This window comes from Chionomys nivalis, chromosome 23, assembly GCF_950005125.1.
Source record: "Chionomys nivalis chromosome 23, mChiNiv1.1, whole genome shotgun sequence".
In the NCBI taxonomy this organism is placed as follows: Eukaryota; Metazoa; Chordata; class Mammalia; order Rodentia; family Cricetidae; genus Chionomys; species Chionomys nivalis.
This window is the reverse complement of record NC_080108.1, coordinates 44,683,304-44,693,642: the sequence shown is the minus strand read 5'-3', so window position 1 is coordinate 44,693,642 and position 10,339 is coordinate 44,683,304. Positions and strand designations below refer to the sequence as shown.

The 10,339-nt window shown below is 45.4% G+C and overlaps 1 pseudogene; it reads left to right on the top strand.

The window, feature by feature from the left end:
• Positions 1-520: 520 nt before the first annotated feature.
• LOC130865056 (Golgi to ER traffic protein 4 homolog) lies at positions 521-9,548 on the top strand (annotated as a pseudogene).
• The last annotated feature ends 791 nt before the right edge of the window (positions 9,549-10,339 follow it).

The following is a 10,339-nucleotide window of genomic DNA, read 5'->3' as shown; positions in this document are numbered from 1 at the left end:
AAGGTGGAGTGAGCTGGCTCTGCCAACCTTCATGACAGAACCCAAAGTAAAGAAAGGCCAGGAGGTAAATGAAAAAACTAGCAAGGGTTTCTCTAAGTCCAGCTCCCCTGATTTATACATCAGATCTTAACTCACCTGCGAATTCTGCCCCACAGGGTGCTGATATGAAGTCATCAGAGACACCCAAGTCAGCAGAAAATGCTGCAAACTTAACATCTGAGCGGACACACAAGGACGCTAAGGTGAAGGCCACCAGAAACCTTTTTCGAAGGTTTTTCTGCTGCCTCTGCATGCCAAGGACAAAAGAGACAACATCCAGGTAAGGAATAACAAAAGAATGGAAATTGCACTTTTAAGGAAATGTGGTGGGTGAGGCCAGTTAATCTCTTATGATTTGAGCTGACTTTTCGAAGGCACTTTGCCCATGGCACTTTGTCTCCTAATGTTGATTTTGCTTTTTTTTTTCATTTCTAGCATCTTATTGCAGAGCCAATCCCCACCAGAAAAGGTGGAGGACATGGCAGATGAAGTATCCTGGGTCCATCTCACTGATGACAGTTTACAGTCTTCCAAACAATTAGCGTCGGAGTACTCTATTTCAAGCCTTGTCAACACAACCTGCTCACTGACTAACATAGTGGCAGAAGAGAACTGTGACACAATTTTGCCAAATAGATTTTATTGGACCTTAGCCAAAAACGACGCCCTTTTTCAGAAAAATCGTATCTACAGGTGGAAAAGCAAATATCATCCACAGGTCTGCTACTCCAGGAGGCTCTCTCTTCATCTCACCCTCCCTCGCTTTCCACTGAGGAGAAGGTGGAGTGAGCTGGCTCTGCCAACCTTCATGACAGAACCCAAAGTAAAGAAAGGCCAGGAGGTAAATGAAAAAACTAGCAAGGGTTTCTCTAAGTCCAGCTCCCCTGATTTAAACATCAGATCTTAACTCACCTGCGAATTCTGCCCCACAGGGTGCTGATATGAAGTCATTAGAAACACCCAAGTCAGCAGAAAATGCTGCAAACTTAACATCTGAGGGGACACACAAGGACGCTAAGGTGAAGGCCACCAGAAACCTTTTTCGAAGGTTTTTCTGCTGCCTCTGCATGCCAAGGACAAAAGAGACAACATCCAGGTAAGGAATAACAAAAGAATGGAAATTGCACTTTTAAGGAAATGTGGTGGGTGAGGCCAGTTAATCTCTTATGATTTGAGCTGACTTTTCGAAGGCACTTTGCCGTGGGCAGGCTTCAGTCATTTACAGGACTTAAACATTAAGGTTTCTGGAACCCCAAAAGGAGCTTTCACACTGAATCCTATTCATGAAGAGACTAGCATAGTTGAGACAGAAGCAGATAGCAGAGGTTGCTGGCAGGGCTTGCGGATGCAGGGGAACTGGAGGGAGAAGAGCTTTCAAAGGGACAACAGTTTAGGAATGGAAGAAGTATGTGGAGAACTCTGGTTCCTCAGTTCAGCTTTTTGCTAAGTCTTTCTATGTCAATGTCACTAAAACAGTCCTTTGTTCATCTCTTTTCCAGGGCTGACGATGCGGCCCTGACCCGGGATTCCTAAACCCCGGGTCTGTGTTCGGCCTGGTTGGGGCATAACAGTTTCTGGAGCAAGCCAGGCCAGAGCATGAAAGGAGGTGTGCCCCAAACATCTACCTGATAGACAGCTCCAGCCACCAGGGCATGAGCTCTGTACCCCTCTTCTCCTACTGGGTGCAAGGGTGAACTTCATTTGTTCCCAGAAGAAGTAGCTGGACATAGAAGCCTGTCACATCATCATGGGCGATGACGAGGCATCCATCCTGCTTCAAGTCCACATGAGAAAAGTTAAGTGTCCCAGATGACTCTGGGTCCCCATCTCCTTCTCCCCTCACTTCCATCAACAGAATCAATGAGCACCTGTAAAGAAGCGCTTGCACACTTTCCTCTTAGGTGGTAAGGAGGCACAGGAAGAGGAGGGGGAAGGAGGAGTGGGGAAAGTGGGACATGTCAAAGGATAAAAGCAGTGAGAGAGGGCAGAAGAAAGGGCTTGCATCTGGATGGGGAGGAGGTGATTTATCCAGAGGAAATTCCATTCTGAGAGCAGAAAAGTAAGGAATGAATGTGTGGGTGGTGACAGGGTCCACAACCAAGAAGGAGAGGAGCAAAATTCCCCTGAAGGGGAGGTTAGGAGCGAATGGTGCATGTGTACCCCGAGAAGACGACCCTATCTTCCTCATGGGTTCCAGCTTGCTCCAAGCTGCAGCAGGTGAGTGCTGCCTGAGAAATCTGTTCTCGTCCTGAGGTGCTCAGAGAGGGTGTGGCTGCAGAGAAGAGAAGCCACATGTTTTCAGGAGCCTCTTCTTCTTTCTGCTTGACCGAGTTCAAGCCTTCATCTTTCATGCCCTAAGGTGCTGTTGTCTCAGCCAATGATTATTCAGACAGATAAATTTGATGTCCCCATGGGGGATTCCTTGACTTTGAGTAAACAGCAAGATAGGTGTTTGTACTAGAAATAGGTAAACAGTGCTTAAAAGGACTGGGAAACATCACTGCCCAGAAAAAGTCAACAAACTTGGAACATCTTTGAGCCCAGGGCCATCATCAGGCTTTAGTTTAGAAGGAAACCTGATTGCCAAGGAGCTGCAGATGATGGCCAGTGGTATGGTGTGCAGCCTTGTTGAGGGAGCTGCCTGCAGTCTTCTCCTGCCCACCATACATATATGGAGCATCTTCTTGGGTCACCAGGGGCAAGCCAGCTGACAAGCTTTTCAGGGGTCCAATCTTGAGATCAGTCAGGTGTAGTGAATTCGTGTCCAATGTGCATCTCCTTGTGGTAGATGATGAGTTTCTGTATCATGGTCTTGATGTACACCAACCATCCCAATTGTGTGCTCTCCTCTGCAGAGGCCAATGGTCCTGTCCTGGTGAATGGGAGTATGGTTCTTTGTGACAGTTTATCAATTGTCCGGAATCCACTTCATTGGCTACATCATGTAGATGAAATCTTGACCGAGTCCTATATGGTGCCCTGTTCACCCCAGTCATAATAATAGTCAGTGTTAGTACAGTCAGTCATCATTTTATTCTAATAATTCCTGCCATTATATGTTACTTGATTATTTTTATTATACCCTTGAACATTCTTTGTTTTATTGATTTGATTATATTGTGCCAAGTATGATTTGTTTGATGATCTAGTCTATTTGGAGTTCTGTATGCTTCTTTTACCTTAATAGGAAGCTCAATCTTTAGGTTAGGGAAGTTTTCTTCTATGATTTTATTGGAAATAGTTTCTGTTTCTTTGACTTTGCTTTCTTCGCCTTCTATTCCCCTTAATCATGGACTTGGCCTTTACATAATATCCCAATTTTTCTGGTGCTTTGTGGTGGAAATTTTATTAGATTTAACATTGTTATTGACTGGGAAAACAATTTTCTTCTATCTTGTCTTCAATGTCTGCGATTTTTGCTTCTATCTCTTACATTCTGTCAGTAAGTCTTACCTCTAGGATTCTTGCTCCAGTCCCTTACACTGTTTCCAGTTCTCCCTTGGTTCCACTTGTCTTTATTGAATCTTTTTTTTTCATGTGTACCCTTGACCTGTCTTCTTCATTCAAATCCATTGTTTGTGTTCCAAAGATTTCATTCATGTCCTCCTAAGGTCCTTGACCATTCTCATAATAGCTATTTTGAAGTCCTTGTTCTGTGTGTCAGCTGTTTGCCTTGCTTGGGAACTACTGAAGTCCTATTGATGAGCTCTAATGGAGACACACTGTTGGGCTGTTTTGATTCTGTCCTCATGCTGACATCCAGCCATCTGGGCTTAGAAAAATTTCACTTCCAGTAGTTGATATCTGGTCTTGCCTGTCTGTTGGGTAGGTTTTTCATTCCTTAGTTTCTGTTGCCCTCACAGGATTTCTGGAGGGGGTGTGGTGGCTGTGGGTAGCCTTTAGAGAGTGCTCTGAGTCTCTCCCAGGTGTGGCCACTGGTGGTTGCAGGTGGGCAGTGTTTCTAGTATTGGGAGATTGCAGGAAAGAGTAGGATGAGCTAGATTGGCAAGTGTCTCAGCAGATACATAAGGAGGGAGAAAAGTTTGGTCAGCCATCTGGATCTCTAAAGTCCTTAGGGAGTTGGATTAAGAGGTGAAATCACATCCCTGTCCAGCACGTGGTCTTGTACAGTCTTAGGGATGAGACTGAGTGTTTGAAAATGGAGGACGGAAAGGAGAGGAAATATTGCCTATTTGCTTCCATGGTCAGCATGGGCTGCAGTGACAGACTGTCTCCAGTGAAGGAGACCAAGACAAAGGAATGGGATGAAGAGAAGGCTGAGAGAGAGGATTTGTTTACTCCAGGAATGGGGACAGAAAAAGGAGAGTCCAGAACAGGTGGCCTGCTATAAATCTGGGAATAAGACTGGGGAACTGGGATTGGAGGATGAGAATGAGATTGAAGTTCACCTACTTGCAAGTGTGTCTAGGGACATAGTGTCTCTGGTGTTGCTGGCTGAGATAAAGTGGTGGGAATTGGATGCAGTGGTGTAGGAGAAGAATGATGGATTTGAAATTTGTACATCGACTAGCAAAACATACAGACACTGGAAGTGAGTGCAGGAATCTCATAAATGAGTGTCTGATCGTGTATGGGGCAGACTATTGTATAGGCGAAAAGTTGAGACTGTAGTGCAGTAAATTCATTTGATAGTTACTGGAATATGTTCCCTGAATAATGAATTCTTTGAGGAACCCCAAATATATATATCTTTGTGGTAAATCACATACCAATGAAATAATCTGATGGCATTCTCTGTGGGAAAGTTAACAATGTGTTATTTCCTTTTATTTTTGTAAGAGTGTTAAAGATGTCTTCTGGATGTGGCAATCTTTTCAGAAGATCAAAGGATATGATCTAGTAGAATCCAGCTGGATTCTGAGGCCTGTGTTCTGTGGTGACTAATGATCCTGTTAGAGCTCACCCTGTGCTCACTGAGGAGACTCAGCAGTGCTGTCCTTCTGTCCTGTCAGAGCCCAGGGTGAAAGGAGTCAGCCAGAGCTAGTGATTACTGCTATGACTCCCCAAAACTGAAATCCTACCTAGCTACTCCTCAGGCTCCCATGGAAGCTGAGCTTTAGCAGCAGGGCTCACAAGGGTCTTGGCAGCCTCAGTGGAAACATTCCCAAAGGAAGAGCCACTTCTCTGCAGGGGTGGGAAAGGAGGCCTAGGACAACCTGGACTCCCTGAGGAGAACTTTGGTCTTGAACTGCTTCTTTCTCACTGCAGGGCAGGGACAGGCATAAGAGCTCTGCTGTCACCCTGGCTGTATCTGCATCTGAAGCACAGATCACTACTACACTTTACCACAGCATCTCATCTACCATCTGTTCGTCTCTATTACTGCAAGGATCCTTTCCCAGTCCATCCTGCCCTCTGCTTCTTGGCTAACATTGCCTGCACCTTGATCATGGAAATCAGTTCCATTGTCTCTAGGGTACAATGAGGTAAAAAAGTCAAATATCTGTTCCTCATATCTCCTTGGATACCCCTATGAGTCAATAATAACCAGTCCTGTAAGAAATATTAAATGATCATTTTTCTTGTCAAATACTATAAAACAAATGCTGTTTTTCCTTCAACCCTGAACACTCCTGAGCCTTTTAGACTTTCTTCCTCCATTCCCAATGTCCCATTCTAAATGCCCACTTCTCTTCAAGTGTTAGACATGTTCTTCCAGACAGATGGAACCAATTTCCTTTCCTTTTTTAAAAAGGAAAACAGAATATCTATACATCCAGTGACCTCCTCTTCTCTTTGCCTTCTTCACTGTTCATAATTCCTTTCCAGACTAGCTCTAACTGTGCATACACTGTGAAGTTGGACCTCAGCTCATCCAAACAACTACTTTCCTTCCTTTGGTCATGGATAATAGTGTTAACAGGGATAAAAAGTACAGCTTACTCTCCAGGTATGCTTGCTCTGCCACTTCTGTGAGCATCTATTCTCCTCATTAGAAGTTGCATCAGTAAGATGCTTTAGTGGGAGTGGTGGTCTCTTTCTTTGTGTTCTCAAGACCACTTTTAACAGACTCCAGCTCTTTCTGTGAATCTAACTATGCATCAGGTAATATAGGCACCGCACACACCTTTGGGTTGTGGCCTGGTGGTGGACCTGGATATTACATTCAAGTCTGGCACAGGTGAGTTTCTCAAGATGACAGAGACAAGAGAAACAGTGCAGGATACTCAAACTCCTGGGCCTCGATCCATCTCCACATCTGCAACAGTATTTGTCTACACTGCTGCCTTTGTACACAGCTTCTGCTTACAGTATCTTCTATTCGTTCACATTCAATGATTCTAAGTGATCATAAAATGCCAATAAAACAGACATCAAGGTTATGATTGGTTTACTAATCCAAGTACTTTCCATTGAACCTATTGTTTAAAGGGAATCCCATGGAGTTGGCATTTTTCTCTTAAATATAGAAATATCAGCCTGTGCTTGGTACATTTTACTAATGGAAAATGATTCTGGAAAGCTCTATGCCTGAATACACTCCTGTTTCCACATTATCATGTGTCATGTGGTTAATATATCACTAACCCCTAAGTGGGTCCTTGAACCTGCTTTCTTTCCTAAGTCAAGGTCTACGACGCATCTTGTACCCTGCACCATCTCCTCTTTTTGCAACGCCTGCTTACTGCATCACTGCTGCACCTTCAAGATCTGTCCCATTTCAGCCTTTCCCTGGTTCTCAGCTGTTGGACTGTATCAGCCTCTGGCAAATGCATTCTTCAAGGCCCCTTCTGTGCAAGTTCAGCCCATTACATCTATCAAAGTAGGGTGTCTAATGTCAGAAGAAACAACAGGCAGCATTTTGGTTAAATATCTCTTGAACATATTAACACATTTGCCTGAAAGCCATACATGACATCTTGACATATTGCCTGGTTCTGCACTCTGCCTGCTACCTGCAGACCCTATGTTGGTATTTGATCTGCATTCTAGGCCATGATGTGTCATCTCCTGTGACATTTATCAAGGCCTACTTCACTGTATGAACCCCTTTTCACCCACAGCATTTTGAACAAGTGCCTCCTCCTCTAAAATAAAGACAGATCTAATCATCCTTGATCCATTAAAGGCAACAGAATTGTTCATATTATCAGACTCATTTGTCTCTGTTCAGGGTTTGTCATCCTCAGTTCCTGGGTGGGTCCCAAGCTCTCCTGTGTTGATTGCCCGTGTGCTGTCCCTGTCCACATTCATCAGGAAATGCATCAGCGATGGCTTTGCTAGGACACATCGCCATGCTCCCTGTAGTTTTCCTTTCATAAGTCTGAAACCCACAGCAGCACTGATACAGTGAACACCTGTGGAAGAGATGGCTGCTCTGCGACTTACAGGAGTGTGCTGAGTCTCTCTCTGGAGTTTCTGCAGGACAGGTGCCCACATGCGATAACCCCAACAGACAGGCGGCCCATGACTGAGTCCTCCAATTTGTGAGGAATCAGCAGCTGCTCGCTCTCCTGTGGATCTCAAAGAGGTCTTTGCACACAGGCCTGGGTGTTTTACCATCTACTTTATATTCCATGGAGAAAGTAATTCACTTCACCTGGCTTGCTCTTTCAGGAACCCACACTGAACTAGGAGGAGTTAGTGAGAACTCATTTGCTTGACTAGCACATCTTCCTCTAAGGGGTCCAGATGATGAGATAATGAGACAGCCCAGACAGAAGACCCTGGTCTGAGAAGAAGGTGTGCTGAGCCTGCCATTGCTTGGACTCCCCTCATCTTCATTTTTCCATCTCAATGTACAGGTACGGACAGGTCCAAGAGTCCTGGGGAGAACTCCTAAACTCAGTCAATCCCTTCTGGTTCAGATCCCCAAAATGCTGTACCTCAACTCTGCTGTTCACTGTGGTTTCTGCTTTGGCAGGTTCCTTTTCTCAGACTACATTGACAGAAACACCCTCCTCCTCTGTGCCTCTTGGATCAACAGCCAGACTCACCTGCGCCCTGAGGAGTGTAAACGGCATTGGCAATAACATTTACTTGTCCAGCAGATGGAGGGGAGACCTCCCAGAGTTTTCCTGTTCTACTGCAAAGACTCAAACAAGTCACTGAGGCTTAGAATCTCCATTACATTCTCTGGATCCAGAGAAGCCTCAAAAAATGTAAATTTGCACATCTCTGAACTATAGATGAAGGGTGAGGCTCAGCACTGCTGTATTATCTAGGAAAATAGTGTTTCCCACAGTGATACAGGCAGATGGGGAAGTAGCCATCAATAGTAGCTTCTGCCAAAAAACAAATCAGTTCTGGTAGAGCGCATGTAGCAGCCACAGGGAAGGGAGCAAGGAGGCTCCACCAACATCGCCTGCCACAGCACCAGTTCTGAACAGTGCAGAGGCTCATGGTATTGATTTTGGTCACCCAGAAAGATGCCCCCACCACATGGAGGCAAACTGTGTGCAAGCATCGAGAAGGGCGACTACCACAAGGCACACAAGATGTACCTGATGCTCTTCTTCAGATACATGTCTAAAACAAGCATTCAGAATCCTGAGATCTCAGGTACTCAGGAGTATTTCTCTTCTTCGGTCATGGCCAGCAGAGCAGTCCAGGCTGACATGACCATGCCGGTCCTCGAATCCCTGGAGAAGGTAATAGTGTATATAGCTGATGAACTGTTAGAGAATTGTAGAGCCAGCTACAGTGTTCAGTTTGATGGATCTAAATTCTCAAGAGCAAGTAGTGTTGGTGGCCAGAGCTGAAGTGGTCCAGTGGAGGATCTGGGAAACTGGGCCATCCCAGCTTCCACCAACCCCTCACGCTGTGGGGTCTGCAATACTACTGTAAGTCTCAGTATTACTTCCTGCCCTCCACTGAGGGCAAGGGCTGTACCAACATGACAGACAGGTACTCTATTGCACAAGGCTTCTGAAGCGGGTGGGTGAGTTCATGGCCCAGGCTGTGTACAACTGTTTCTCTGTTTGAAAAACAAGAAAGGTGCCCACGGGATCTTTACAAGGTGCGCACAGAAGGTCCCGTCCATCGAGGGGACTTTCTTTCAATCCCTGCTCAACTTCATCAGGTTTCTGCTGCTGGCTGTGGACAAGATGACTGTGTTCACAGTGAGCACAGCCTGATTACCTACATGGGGACTCCATGTACAAAGTGTACCTGGACAGGGGAGCTGCCAAAGCAGACCTCCTCCAAAGAGGGCAACCTGGGAACAAGCTGAGCAGCCTCGTGGACTCCTCAGAGCAGGATGGGGATGAGTACGAGGATGACAGAAGCCTCATCAGCCTGCCTGGAAGCTGCCTGGCCAGCATGGAGACGTGCATGACCAGCACCACTGGGACGGATTCAGTGCCAGTCTGGACATGAGGCCCCTTACACAGTGGGTTCCTGTTCCGGGGCTGGAGGGGCCACCTGTGCAGAGTCTGCCCCTATTTATGTATGGAGGTCAAGGGCTGTGTGGTCAGGACCAAGAACAAAGCCCAGCTGCCCACCCATGTTCCTCATATCTCCCACAATAAAGCACAAGTCCTGCTGCAGCACCCTGCTGCCGTCCTTGTCTCTGGTTCCTTGTGGAAGGCTCTAGTGGGACAGGCAGCCTGGTATCAGTAACCGGTTTCCCTTCTTATGTGTCCATTGTTGCCACGGCATGCCAGAGGAGTGGTGCTCACTACTGGGGGCCATGCAGGATCCTGAACCCTGCAGATGAGGGCACTTTCTTGTTTTATTTCTGTTTGGACACAGAGTTATTTTACAATCATGGTGCACTTCTCAGGGAAAGTATATGTTCTGTGGTGGCCAAGATCCTTGGAGGTAGAGATTAGTTATTCAATCTACAGCCCTGCTCATCCCCATAAGCCCCACGCTGCTGTTCTGCAGATGTTTTAAAGGATGTAGTAGGTTTTCATATCTTTCAAGTTGTAGTATTTATTTTTTTCTGGGTGAGTGATTTTGCAATCTAATGTTTAGGACTTAACCATTTTAAGAGTCCAGGAATGAGCAACCAACTCTATTACCACAGATAATGTCCATGCTACCAGTCAGATTGTAAAGGGAGACACCATATTTTTTACAATTAAAATAAATAAAACTTCTGGATTACAACACCTCTAAGCTGCTTAGGAAGGAAGAAGATGTGCCCTATTTTCTATAAAATGGAATTTAAAGGAAGGCTTATGTCAGTTGGTTCTCATTTTTTTCTAAAGGTCTGTTTACGTTTTGAACCTATTTTTGATTTAATTTCTCTTACCCAGAATTTTGATCTCTGATCTAGAATTTTACCCATTTCATTAGGGTTTCCTGGTTCATAGATTTCAGAACTGTCTAGCCT